We start from the raw sequence: 15,469 nt of genomic DNA on the forward strand, positions 1-15,469 counted from the left end.
TCAACACATTTTTTGTTTTGCTTTGTTTAAACGTGAGCTAAATGATAGCCTAATTTGGGCTAATATTAGCTACTGTTTCAAATTCCAATAAAGTATATGATGTTCTTCTCTTAGTACTGCATATTCGGGTTTTTTTTTTTATAAAAAATTTCCGTAGAGCGAAAACGGAGCGATACGTAATTAAGAACGGCGCGGGGAGTGAGCGAGGAGCGGAAAATTGTATACCCTGAGCGGAGTAATTATGAAATGCTTTGAGCGCGGAGCGCAAATTCTTTCCACTCCGCTCACATACTCTGTTTGCGAAGAGTGTGTATCAGTCCCAACCAGGAGTTCATGCGTTCTTGTTAGTTGTGCCATTTGGTAGATTCACAGAGCAGGAGGCAGAAATATTGAATCGAGTTAAGAAGGCTTTTGGGGGAGATGTGCTGAAGCATGTTATAATCCTCTTCACATATGGGGATGAATGTGACTACAGGACAGTAGACTCAGAGATAGATCAGAATCAAGTTGTGAAAAAAGTCATACAGAGCTGTCGTGGGTATTACATAATTAACAACAGAGATCTGAATAACAGACGACAGGTGACTGAACTACTGCAGAAGATCCTGGATCTCAATAGTTACTACACAAATGAGATGTATGATTGGGCACAAAAGAATCCATTTGAAAAGTTTTGGCATCACTTCAAGCAGTTTTTCATGGCTCTTGTTGAATTTTTCACTGGATTAGTCAACAATATAACCCTTTACCCATTTCCACAAGGTTTGTGTTTAGGCTATTTTAGTGCTGTTGTTATACTTCCATTATACTACTAATACTAGTAGTCATATCCTTCGAACTGTGTTTATGAGTAATAAATATATACAACATCAAATGTGATTTAATAGTTTTAGAAATTAGCCATCTTGTTTGTATGTGACAAATCTAAATCTATATTCCAGTTAATTTCACAAAATAGTCATGTCATGAACATCACGTCATGACCGACGAATTGGGACGTGACGTCTCAGTTCCCTTCCTTCAGGGAACGAGGGTTACATACGTAACCGAGACGGTTTCATGATTTATAGATCATGATTTTTTACATTTAGTTTTCTTTTTATTTCTTTTTTATCTTGAAGCCACATTCACACAAGATAATCATGGCTGAATTAATGTGCATGGTTTTATTGTGTATTTGAAGGATCCTACCCTATCCTCACATGCAGAATGTTTGTTTTATTCCTAATCATTTATTTACATAATCATCATAATCATTTTATAATCATTAGTTATCCAGATATTTTTTTATTTGATTATTCAATATTATTTTTATTATTATCCATTTCATTAGAATCATTTTCATCATTATATTACTGTTTTTTCATTTATTCATTTATCCTTATATTTCTATATTTTATTATATTATTCATTCATCATTATAGTTCTATATTTCATATGTCTTATTGATTTCATTGTTGTTCAGTCTTATAGTTGTCTCACATTTGTGAAGTTTCATGAGCTGTCCTGTCTGTGTGTAAACGTTGCTAAAGAGAATGTTTATGGAAGCTCAAGGTTTGTGGGATGTTGCTATTAATAAATTTTTGATATAACAGCATGCTGAATTCATGCTTGTTGGACGAGGTTTGAACATTGAGACATATGCAACTGAAACTATCCATCAATAAAACTCTGTTCTATTTTATCATCTAAACCTTCGTCTCATGTCCTGCTTTTGCTCTTCTCTAGCAACGATCGATCAACCTCTTAACTGACGGAAGACTGTTAAACAATTACATTTATATTATCTGATGTGATCTGACGTCCGGGGTTGGATCTTATATTTTTTATTTTGTCTGGTGTGGAGACCTGATCTAACAGTTTATGCCAACTGTATACTTTCACAAGTTAAAAAATAAAGATACAGTCTGGGGTAAATAATTTGTTCAAAATAAAGACGCTGTTTAAATTAAAGGCGGAGTCCACGATGTTTGAAGCCAATGTTTATATTTGAAATCACCTAAACAAATAGGGATAGAATCTGGACCTTCTGTTGATAGACCCGCCCCACACATACGCAACCCGGCAAGGATGTTGGTTAGTAGACACGCTACTTGCTGCTGATTGGCTATAAGTGTGTTTTGGTAGTCAGCCCATCTCCTTTTCCAATGCGTTTTCAAACATTGTGGACTCTGCCTTTAACTCATTCACCGCCAGCCTTTTTGAGAAAAGTTGCCCACCTGCATTTTTGTGATTTTAACAAAATTTTCACAAAATTCCTTGCAGGAAAAATTATTTTCTATAAATATATAAACATACAAATTATATCAAATGAAAGAACACACCCTCTGCTTTCAAACAAGCAATAAACAAACAAACAAACAAACAAACAAAATGGGGAAAAAACGTTTCATTATATATTTACTTTTTCTACTTAATTTAACCACTGAAATATGGATATTTCTCTTCAAAAATACAACATTTTGAGCAAAAAGATAAAAAAATTGCGTTTTTGTAAAGAAATTTATGTTAGAGATTAGACTCAGAATGACTATCAAACATAAAGAGAGTTAAAATAAAACGTTATATTTTTTTAACTTCCGTTTTTGATAAATTAGTTCGAGATAACTCGTCAATGGTGGTGAATGAGTTAAATGCTACATGATCTTTTGTTTTATACATTAAAATAGTTTAATATAGAACCTTAAGTTCAGAGTTTTAAGTTAGACAACTTTTGTTTAATCAGGTCTTGGTATGATACAAACAAACGGCTATTGTTGTTAACAAAAACTATCAACTTTATTAGTTAGCTGTAGATTCTGCTGACTTTGAAATAAAAAAAAAATTGTGGCTTAATAAATTTAACTAAATAAAATAGTAAATTCTGTTAAAAAAAATTATTCTTGTTTTAACCAAATTTTTGTAAAAGAAAAACCACAAAAAGGTGAGATATTCTAAATGAACACATTATTTAGTATTATACCACGGGTCTGTTAAATGCTGCATAGAAATGTTCTATGGGTGTTGATTATTTTTCTGTAAACCGCACACCTAACTTGTCAAATGTCTTAAAAATAGGCACCAGAGCAATGTTTGTGTTAACCGTGGTATAAGTGTAATAATTGACTCCGATCCTTTGAATAATTTGAAAATAATGCACACCTGTGGTGTAACGGCACTCTGCTTCGCGTCGTGCCACATTACCACCTTGGTGTGCATTATTTTCTTATAAATCGTTTTTGTAAAAATGCTGCACTTTATTTTATTTTTTAGTAAGTTCAGCATATTATTTTTTTCAGTGTAAAATATAAAAAAATCTAAAAATCTATAATAACAAATATTCTTTATAAGATGTCTTACATTGAATACACACAAAGGTGTTTTGAAGTTTAAATATATTTTATATTGTTTCTGGGAGAATACGGATTCATTTTGATGATAACCTTGATTATAGATATAGGCCAAAGTTTTGTTTGGGTTTGATGGTTATACTTCAGTAACATTTGGAGAGGCAGGGGTCAAAAAAGGGCTTTTTTGTGATATTTGTGTAAGTGTTCAACAACAGTATTATGTTGTTTTTCGACATGTTTTGACCAGCATGAGCTGGTGAGCTGGTTTTAGCTGGTCTCCCAGCTTGGTTTTACTGGTGTAGCAACCTGGTCTAGCTTTGTTTTGGTCTTTTTTTAGCTTATCTAGCCAGAATGAGCTGGTCAGGCTGGAAACCACCTAAACCAGCCTCATGGTATAGGCCCCTGAACTTAATGACAAGGACCATATTGCACCGCAAGGAGGCGAGGAACGAGGAGTTAGGAGGCTTTCTGAGGATTCATAAGTGAGGATACATAAGTGTATCCTATGCAACATTGTTTTATCAATTAAACCTGGGGCACGTTCAAGTTCAAAACTGTCTGCAACGTTTTGCTACAGTTTCCGGGTTGAACAACATGTTTCCTTGAAACAGTGTGCAGCGATGTGCAACAGGGTTTGAGATACACAGCTCTCACAGCTACCGTAGTTGCAACTCTTGCGTCATCACAACAGAGGGCCCTATTTTAACGATCTGAAATGCAAGACTTTTCGAAGCGCAAAGCGCAAGTGACTTTGTGGGCGGATCTTGGGCGCTGAAATAAGTCTTGCGCCAGGCGCAAATCAATAAGGCGTTGGTTCTGAAGTAGGTTCATTATTCATAGGTGTGGTTTGGGCGTAACGTCAAATAAACCAATTAGAAAGTCATCCAACATTCCCTTTAAACGCAAGGGCGCAAGTTCCATGGCGGGTTGCTATTATTATGACGGATTTACCAGGCGCACACCAGGAGCGGTTCACAGCCGAGGAGACCCACGTTCTTGTAAGAGCAGTCAAAGACAGAGAAGTTGTTTTGTATGAGGATAGTAGAAACCCGCCAAATCAGCGTCGGTTAAACAGGCGTGAGAGGAAATAGCCACAATTGTCTCATAAGCTGGCATCACCATCGTTTTGCCAAGCGCTACAATGATGTCAGGAGACGGAGGAATCCCAACATTGCCAGCATAAATCGAGCACTCCGTGTAACGGGAGGTGGATCTGCCTCTACACAGGACCTGACGCCAGCAGAAGACATCGCTGCGTCCACCCTCACCGCTGGTAGTTTGGGGGCTTTGAAATCGGACCCAAGACACGCAAGCAAGGTCCAACCCCAAAGTACACTTACAAATCAAGTTCATATACATTAAGGTTTCTTATGAAAACATTTTAATTATTATTTACATAAAATAAACGTAATACAGCCACACAACAAACTTATGAAAATATTTTAATTGTTATTTGCATGATAATTTTTTAACGTAGCCACACAATAAATAAAAACTATCACCACAATGCTCACCACTATGATTTCCCTTATCTCATGTGTTACTATTTTTTAATGTAACAATTTATGATTTGCAAAAATAACTGTTGCATCTGTGTAGATTAGATAAGCAAAGTGTGTGCGCGTTGTGCACGCTATACATTATGGTCAAGCATGCTGTTACAAACGAAATGATAAATCCAAGGCAGGAATCACAGGGAATGAGTCTTTAATGAAAAAAAGGTAACAAAGGCAGTCTGGAGATATCACACAGCACTGGAATGTAACAAAAAGATGCTTGACTCCCAATCCGGGAAAACGAAAGAGATAGTCCCTGGAGCTGGCCCGGGGCGCAGCAGTTGACAAATCAGGTACGGAGAAAAACTCCTCAGCCTTCACACACAGCTGAACATCGAACGAGATTGTGGAGATACTGGACAGGACAGACAAGACAAGGTGAGCTTATCCAATACACGACACGACAGAGTAAAGCTGTAGAGCATACAGAGAACATGTGTAATTCAATAATCCGACAAAGATACTGCCAAAACAGCCACTAGATAAATGCTAAGGGCAGAGTGGGAACAGGTGTCACAGCAATCAGCGCGAGCGCAGATTGTAATGACAGACAGGTGAGAGGGGAGAGAGAGAGGGAGAGAGAGTGTCTGTAATTCTACTAAAAATGAAGGGATGTATGTGAGAGAAAGCGTGTGTATGTGAATAAATGAGTGTATGTGCATGTGTTTGTGTGTATGTGACAAAAAGGCAGACAGAGAAAACCAGATTCATGACAGTACCCCACCTCCAACGAGCGCCTCTAGGCGCTCGCGGAAGGGGGCTGACGGGACCGATAGAAGTCATCAATAAGCGATCGATCCAGGACGTCCCGGGCTGGAATCCACCGCCTCTCCTCTGGACCGTAGCCCTCCCAGTCAACCAAAAACTGGTGGCCACGGCCCCGAGGACGAACATCGAGAAGTCTCCGAACTCTGTAAATAGAGTCCCCCTCATCAAGGGGAGGAGGGGGAAGGGGGGGACGAGTGGGCACATGAATGACCGGTTTAATACACGAAACGTGAAAGACTGGATGAACGCGGCGTAACCGACCGAATAGTTTGAGTTTAACAGCGACAGGACTAATGACTTTGACAATGGAGAATGGACCAACAAAACGGGGCAATAGTTTGCGAGACGTCTCCTGAATAGGGAGATTTCGGGTGGACAACCAAACCTTCTGACCGCAGATATATCTAGGGGACCGAATTCTGCGGCGGTTGGCAGCTCGACGCGTGCGTTCTCTAGTCTGACACAATCTAGATCTCACCCTCCTCCAGGTACGCTTACATCGCTTAATAAACGCTTCGACAGACGGGACCGAGACTCGAGACTCCTGAGCAGAAAAAATAGGCGGCTGGTAACCGAGACAACCCTCAAACGGAGAGAAACCGGTAGCGGACGAAGGGAGAGAATTATGTGCATATTCAGCCCATGACAGCTGATCACACCATGACGCAGGACTAGAGGCGGTAAGACTACGCAACATGCGACCCAAAATCTGATTTGTCCGTTCGGCCTGACCATTGGTCTGAGGATGGAATCCCGACGACAGACTGGGGGAAGCCCCAATCTGGCGACAGAATTCCCTCCAAAACTGAGAGGCAAACTGCGGACCTCTATCAGACACAATGTCCAAGGGGAGACCGTGGATCTTAAAAACGTGATCCACCATAATCTGAGCTGTCTCCTTAGCAGATGGTAATTTAGGAAGCGGAATAAAATGGGCAGCCTTAGAAAAACGGTCCACGACGGTAAGAATGACCGTGTTCCCAGCTGAGATAGGGAGACCGGTAACAAAGTCCATGGCTATATGAGACCAAGGACGTGTGGGAATAGGAAGAGGTCTGAGAAGACCCGCCGGAGGGTTATTACTGGACTTAGTCTGGGCACAAATAGAGCAAGCAGCGACAAACCGCCGAACGTCACGCTCACGAGTGGGCCACCAAAATCTCTGACGGATCGCGGCTAACGTACCTCTGACCCCCGGGTGAGCGACCAACTTAGACGCATGACCCCAACGAAGGACAGACGGACGGACGGACTCGGGAACATATAAAGTTCCCTCGGGAGAAGGAAGGGGTCTCCTAATCTGAGAGAGCGCTTGCTTAACCGTCCGCTCCACCCCCCAGACGGCTGCCCCGACCACACAGTGTTGAGGTAAGATCCCCTCATCGGTCGGGACTCCCTCTGGAGGGTCGAACTGCCGGGAAAGCGCGTCGGGCTTCTGATTCTTCGAACCGGGTCTAAAAGAAATAGAAAAATCAAACCGGTCAAAAAATAAAGCCCAGCGAGCCTGACGAGCGCTCAAACGCTTAGCCGAACGAATATACTCCAAGTTACGATGATCCGTCCAGACAATGAATGGAACACTGGCTCCTTCGAGCCAATGTCGCCATTCACCGAGCGCGAGACGGATCGCCAAAAGCTCTCGGTTACCAACGTCATAGTTGCATTGCGCGGGAGAAAGACGGTGAGAATAAAAGGCGCAAGGATGAATGCGATCATCCTGAGAGGAGCGCTGCGATAAGACAGCTCCGACTCCAATATTAGAGGCATCGACCTCCACAATAAATTGACGCTTAGGATCAGGCGTGATCAGGATAGGTGCGGAGGTAAAAAGTCTCTTAAGCTGATCGAACGCAAATTGAGCAGCCTCGGTCCAAGAAAATCGGGTCTTGGATGAGGTGAGGGCAGTGAGGGGGGCGGCAACCTGACTAAAACCTTGAATAAAGCGCCGGTAAAAATTAGCAAAGCCCAGAAATCTCTGAAGCGCGACTCGAGACTCGGGAACCGGCCAATTTAGAACCGCCTGGACCTTATCAGGATCCATACGAATCCCCTCTGCAGAGACCACCGAACCGAGAAACGTGACTGATTGAGCGTGAAAGACACATTTCTCAGCCTTAACAAAAAGGCGATTCTCTAACAAGCGCTGTAAGACCCGGCGAACGTGTTGTACGTGTACCTGGGGAGACGGTGAGAAAATAAGAATGTCATCAATATACACGAAAACAAAGACGTTCAGCATGTCTCTCAGGACGTCGTTAACTAAAGCCTGAAAGACGGACGGAGCGTTTACGAGACCGAACGGTAGGACCCGGTATTCAAAGTGACCGATAGGGGTATTAAAAGCGGTCTTCCACTCGTCCCCCTCTCTAATGCGCACTAGATGGTAGGCGTTACGCAAATCCAATTTAGTGAAGATCTTTGCGCCCTGTAAGATCTCGAAGGCTGATGACATAAGAGGCAAAGGATAACGATTCTTCACCGTTAGCTCGTTCAGCCCTCGATAATCGATACACGGACGCAAAGACCCATCCTTCTTCTTGACAAAAAAGAAACCAGCGCCAGCGGGAGACGAAGATGGAACAATAATCCCCGCGTCAAGAGACTCTGTGATATATTTCTCCAGAGCCTCTCGTTCGGGCGCTGAAAGGGAATAAAGTCTACCGCAAGGGGGCGTGGTGTTAGGATGGAGATCAATGGCGCAATCGTAAGGACGGTGAGGCGGTAGAGAAACTGCCCGGGAACGGCTGAAGACAGATCGCAGATCATGGTACTCCTTCGGTACCCCAGACAAATCACCTGGTTCCTCCTGGAAAACAGAAACAGAGGTCACGGGAGACACAGCAGACACTAAACAATTAGCATGACAAGACAATTTCCATGAATGAACCCCCCCCTTAACCCAGTCAATCTGAGGATTATGAAGAACAAGCCAAGGGTGTCCTAACACAATAGGGGTAAAGGGAGATTGAAAAATAAAAAAAGAAATAGTCTCTTGATGATTACCGGAAACAATCAGACTAACCGGACAGGTAGAGCGGTGAACAGTGGTGAGCTCTCTGCCATCCAGAGCGAAGACGGAGGTGGGTTGAGGCAAATCGACCAATGGAATCCTGTTCCGACGGGCCCACCCCTCATCGACAAAATTGCCCTCGGCTCCCGAGTCAATGAGAGCAAGACCAGCGGCAGAGTGCCCAAACCAGCGGAGATTAGCAGGAATCATAGTCCGGGACCGGGGAGAGGAGGAGATGACAGATGCGCTCACCAGTACTCCTCCGTCTACTGGCGAGCCCTGGCTTTTAAAGGGCAGTTGGAGGCGAAATGACCAGCGGTGCCACAATAGAGACAAAGGCGGTTGATGATTCGACGTTGACGCTCCTCCGAAGAGATGCGGACGCTGCCCAACTGCATGGGCTCGGCTTCAGCCGAGTGACGTGAAGGGATAGCTGAAGATAAAGAGTCAACGACAGAGCTGGGAGTGCGAGCTCGTCTTCTCTGCTCGAAACACCGATCCAGACGGATAGCCAAGTCAATCAATGGGTCGAGCTCAGCAGGAGCGCCTCGAGCATAAATCTCCTCTCTGAGCTCCAAACACAAACCCTCCAAGAAACGGGCGACCAGGGCAGGATCGTTCCACCCACTGGTAGAGGCAAGAGTACGAAACTCAATAGCAAAGTCAGCCACAGATCTCCTTCCCTGACGTAGAGTAGCGAGCAGACGAGAAGCCTCACTGCCAAATACAGACCGATCAAAAACCTTGGTCATCTCCTCCTTGAAGAGACTGTACTTGCTACAGCATATGGCGTTCGCCTCCCACACAGAAGTTCCCCACTCGCGTGCTCGACCCTTCAAGAGGGAGAGCACAAAGGCAACACGAGCCCGATCCTCCGCATACGTCTGAGGCTGAAGAGAAAAGACAACCTCGCATTGGATAAGAAAGGCTCTGCACTCAGCGGGCTCACCGGCATAACTGGATGGGTTGTTAACCCTGGGCTCCGCGGGATGGTGCTGATTAGATGGCACGGCCGCCTCCTGATGAAGATGGAGTAGACGAGCAGACAGATCGGCCACCTGAGCAGATAGGCTCCCCACAGCCTGATGTGCAGCGGCTAGTTGTTCCTCATGCCTGCCAAGCATGGCCCCCTGAACCTCGACTGCTGAAAACACAGACTTCTCCTCAGCAGCATCCATAATTATGGTCGGATTATTCTGTTACAAACGAAATGATAAATCCAAGGCAGGAATCACAGGGAATGAGTCTTTAATGAAAAAAAGGTAACAAAGGCAGTCTGGAGATATCACACAGCACTGGAATGTAACAAAAAGATGCTTGACTCCCAATCCGGGAAAACGAAAGAGATATTCCCTGGAGCTGGCCCGGGGCGCAGCAGTTGACAAATCAGGTACGGAGAAAAACTCCTCAGCCTTCACACACAGCTGAACATCAAACGAGATTGTGGAGATACTGGACAGGACAGACAAGACAGGTGAGCTTAATCCAATACACGACACGACAGAGTAAAGCTGTAGAGCATACAGAGAACATGTGTAATTCAATAATCCGACAAAGATACTGCCAAAACAGCCACTAGATAAATGCTAAGGGCAGAGTGGGAACAGGTGTCACAGCAATCAGCGCGAGCGCAGATTGTAATGACAGACAGGTGAGAGGGGAGAGAGAGAGGGAGAGAGAGTGTCTGTAATTCTACTAAAAATGAAGGGATGTATGTGAGAGAAAGCGTGTGTATGTGAATAAATGAGTGTATGTGCATGTGTTTGTGTGTATGTGACAAAAAGGCAGACAGAGAAAACCAGATTCATGACACATGCGCCCTTAAAATAGCATAATGAACTACACGCAACGCACCACTGACTTTAGACTAGTTTTTTTGGTCAGTGGCGCAATTGTTTTTTGAAACTGGAAAATAGCATCAGGGATGGTTTGCACCTGAACACGCCTCCTTTTTTGCGCTGAACCACTCAGGGAGCACAAGTTCATTCCCTAGTTTGCCGACGTGCATTTGTGGAGGGAAAAACCCGCTGTGTGCTGGTGCAAAATACGAATGATACATGCTTCACTGACAAAGTCAATTGCGCTGGGTGCAAGATAGGGCCCAGAGTGTTCAACACATTACCGTTTCTGTTTAAAGGCAGGATAGGCAGGAATTATCTAAAAAACTTTTTTTACAAATTAGTTTAAACCGTCTTTATATACCAATACATAAGTAAAATGTAAGTACTCTGAAAAAGAGAGTATAAAACTCGAGTGTCTGTATACCTTTCATGACGGGACGAAAGAAATGATTAGCTTGCGCGACTATTACTCTCTCTCGCGACCATGACACCACCCCTGTTGCTACGGGATCTGCCCACACATGCGCACACCCGATTGATTTTAAAGTGCACAAAATCTAGGAAGAGCAAAACTACAGCATTCAGAACTCACAGTACGTGCATATGCAGTCAGCGAAGGGAAACAAGGCAAAAAATAAATAAATGAAGTAATGAGAGTAAATATCGCGTGGCTTTTCCTCGAGTCGACGATGCGGTATTGTCTCTGGAGTGTAGTCCTTATCAGAGTCAACAATGCTTTCATCACAGAAACTCTTACATGCAAATCACCGTATATGTTATAAATCTTCCACGAAATTCTCCTTCATTACAGTGTAACTGATGGTAATGAAAAAACTTGAATCAATGCAACCTGTTTTTAGCTTTGTCTTATAAATATAACTAGCTCGTTTGTTACCGAATCAAACAAAATATATTTACCAGTATTGATATGCTAGCTTGATAGTGAGTAAGTTTATATTCATAGTGATAAAGTTATGTGTATTATTACATGTGATTGTGACATGATGTTACTACATTCACCGCGCTCCTTCCTCTCCGCTCGTCTCAGGTAAATGCTTCTTCCAGCAGAGCGGTTGGCGTCGTGCGTTCATGTGTTTTGGGGCATGGCTTTAGAAGAAACCCAGAAGGGAGGGGTTGGAGTGAATGGAAATAATGAGCTGTGTTTAAAACAGTCGTGAGAGGTCTTACAGACACTCGATTTTTATACTCTCTTGTACTTGTACTTACATTTTACTTATGTATTGGTATATAAAGACAGTTTAAAGTAATTTGGGAAAAGTGTTTTAGACTTTTTTAGACTTAAACCTGCCTACTCTGCCTTTAATAAACGTTGTGCAACGTTTTGTCGGGGCTGAACGCATGCCCTGACGCACATATAAATCTCCTCCCCCTTCACATCGTGACATCATTAAAACACACATTCCTCTTGCTATTAATCATTCAATTATTGTAAATAAAGACTAATTTCATATATTTAATATTTATGTATAAACCACCGATCTATATAAGTGATCAGTAGTACAGCACTTTTAAGAATGTCTTTATTTTAATGTAGTAAGGATATGAACTATAACTCAAGTATGTATTTAACTTTATTTTATTAAATATTTGGGGGTCTTAATGCACTTGATTATTTGATAACAGATAATAAACATTATAAAGAGAGTAAGCAAATATCATTCTTGCATCCTAGGAGGGTGGAGCTAAGACGCGAGGAAAGGAAGCAAGGAAAGGAAAGGAGGATGCATAAATAAGAATTGAGAAGCACCCCACATCTAAAAGCAAACTCCTCCGTATGATTTCGCGAATCGCTCTCGCAGTATTTTGACGTCATCTGGCTGTCGATTCTTGCACCACTGCATGAAGTCAAACAAGCTTATAATCTTTTTTTTAAAAGCTAGAAACGCTTTATATTTTATGTTTTAGTTTGTTAAAATACCAGTAGAGTTTCGTCTTCTCTCTGGTGTGCATTATTTTTGAATAATTCAAATAAACGGTTCTTCATTAATTATGAATATTATCTCATACTGGAATTTATTGCCACACTTGAATTGGAAAATTAATTTATTATATGAAGCATTTCACACACAGAGAACAAATGTGCTGCTTGTGTGAATACACGTCAGAATGAAATGATAACTGAATCACTGTCACTTGGAAACATTTTTCAAAATGTCTTTACTGCCTTTCTGAGCCTTGAAAGTTGTGTTGTTGTCTATGCCGTCACACGTACAGACAGGTAGAATGAAGTCATGTGACTTCCTAACAAACTCAGATCTCTTCCTGATATGAAGACTCACCTAAGCACGATGCAACCTTAACATACAGGTATTTCCAAAGACTCTTTATGTCTGTAAAGTGTGTTTGTTTGTGTGTGCGTGTTTGTGTGTGTGTGTGTAAATAATAATCACAACACAAAATAATGAGTTTAGTTATAAATGTAATAAATTTATGAATGCGTGTAAGTAACATTAGACAGTTTCACTTTCATTTCTGCGATAAAGCTTTTGATCAATGTTCTGAACTGTTCTGATTATTTTTTATCTTACAATTGTAATATAAACAGAATACATTGAGAGTTATTGAACAAATTCTGATGTAGAGATGAATGTTTGTTTACAAACATTACTTTATATTGTACTTAAATCAACGCACTAAGACCTACATTTATGTATGTAGTTCATCAGTATTTGTGTTTACTTGGAAATATAATCTTTCGAACTGTTAAATAAAACTTCCTTAACCTTTTTTATACCAAACTTTATAATTTGTTAGTAGAGGAGAAACAATCTTTGGATGGAAGAGAAGTTTTATTCTGGCTAAGATCATCTGAGGATTAAATAAAGAAACTGAGAACAGGATCATGTCTACCACTGACAACACAGGTGAGATACACAGACAATACGCTCTTTTACAATACATTTACCAGAATAACTTAAATATAAAATATGTGTAAATATAAAAATGTGCTGTTGGTCACACACGCAAGGACATTACTTCTTTTTAATAGCAAGATATAATTTACACATCAGTAGCAAAAATATCTGTTGCTGACACTTCTGTCATGCAGTTGTCCCTCACCAAACACCGTGACTTCACATAAGGCTTCGCAAAGACATGGAGTAAATACAGTGCAATATCTATTTGCAAAACAACAAAATATTGTAAAAATAATAAGAATAACACTGTAAAAAAATTCTGTAGAAATTTGCAGCTGGGTTGCTGGTAACTTACCGTAGATTTAAATTTATGTTATTACTGGCAACATTTTGTTCAAAGTTAAATGAACATTAAACATTTACAAGTCTTTGTCTAACACAGCATCAAGCAAAACATTCTGGGTAACAAAATCTGAAGCAAAAAACAGAAAAAGGTTGATGATGATTTCTGGTTCCCAGAATGCTTTGCATGAGGCTGTTATTGTATAGTTTTATTCTGTAAAGATAAAGACTTGTTAATATTTAAAATTTATTCAACTTTGAACAAACTCTTGCCAGTAGATTGCATAAATTTAAATCTACGGCAATTTACTGGCAACCCAGCTGCAATACCATTGTAATTTCTACGGATTTTTTTTACAGAATAATAATAATAATCTTGATAATGTCTAGTATGATTTCGGACACCACTAAAAATAAATGTACACAATAGAGTGAACTATATAAGGGTATAGGAGGCTATTTTGGGCATCCCCAGTTTTGGTATATTTTCTACCTCAAAATTGGATTATATGGAAATAATGACTGGATTAAATAACATTTAAACTATTTGGTAACACTGAAACATTAATGTTACAAATGGTTCAGCAACACCAAAACATTTCACAGACAAGGCTTACAGTTTTTTTTCAGTTGCTTCAACACATTTATTGAAACTATGCCTCATATTCTCAAAACAGTAAACACAATTGCATAACATCTCACTCAATACTCCAAACATCATATTTTCAGGTCAAAATTAAGCTCTACACTCAAAACCATGAAAAACCAAACTTTTCCCTCAGACATCACACATAAGCATTTAAAAACACACACACTACAACATAGTCTTACACACTGGTGCAATAAATTCAAAACAATATATACAAAAAAGTTGCTTGTGGTTCTCCCCCTTAAAAAACCTTTTCACATGACCATAAAAGACACAATCAATGTATGCATTAGCACATTTTTATTCATTCATGTGCTACACTAGCCTGGGTGCCAGCCGATCTTAGCCCCGCCCACAAGAATTTGAAAACGGGAAGATCGGTCTGGCGTTTCTCCGTTGAGGAGCTACTATGCTAAGACAAATGCTGGTCGAACCAATCAAATTGTCAGGGCGGGCTTTATACGATGATGGACAGATAATCAGTGGTGTCAAAAGTATTCATATTCATTACTCAAGTAGAAGTATAGATACTAGGGTTTTAAAAGACTTTTGTAGAAGTTGAAGTATCAACTCAAGCTTTTTACTCAAGTAAAAGTGAAAAAGTACTGGTTTCAAAACTACTTAAAGTATAAAAGTAAAAGTAATGTATGGAAAAAAATGTCATTAGAGAAAAAAGCCTAGGCCGCACCACAGGGGCCTTTTGGGCACTACCCTATCTCCTCTAAAAAATGTTTCTAAAGGCCATAATAACTATAGTGTTATTAAAATGTTAATGTTAAAAAATTTGGGATGCACTAGGGCCAGGGGTATGCAACGTCAGTCCTGGAGTGTCGATGTCCTGCTGATTAGCTCCAACCCTTATAAAACCTTGGTTACCTGTAGTTTCAGGTGACTTTAACCTTTATTAGTTTGTTCAGGTCTGCTTGATTAGACCTGGAGCTAAACACTGCAGGACATTGGCACTCCATGTTGCCTACCCCTGCACTAGGCTATCTGTTTCAACCACATACGGTATATGCCCATTAAAAATGAACACATTTCAATACAATGCAAACAAATACATTAAAGCAGTGGTTCTCAAACTGGATGTTGCCA

This window comes from Misgurnus anguillicaudatus, chromosome 19 (assembly GCF_027580225.2).
Source record: "Misgurnus anguillicaudatus chromosome 19, ASM2758022v2, whole genome shotgun sequence".
NCBI lineage: Eukaryota > Metazoa > Chordata > Actinopteri > Cypriniformes > Cobitidae > Misgurnus > Misgurnus anguillicaudatus.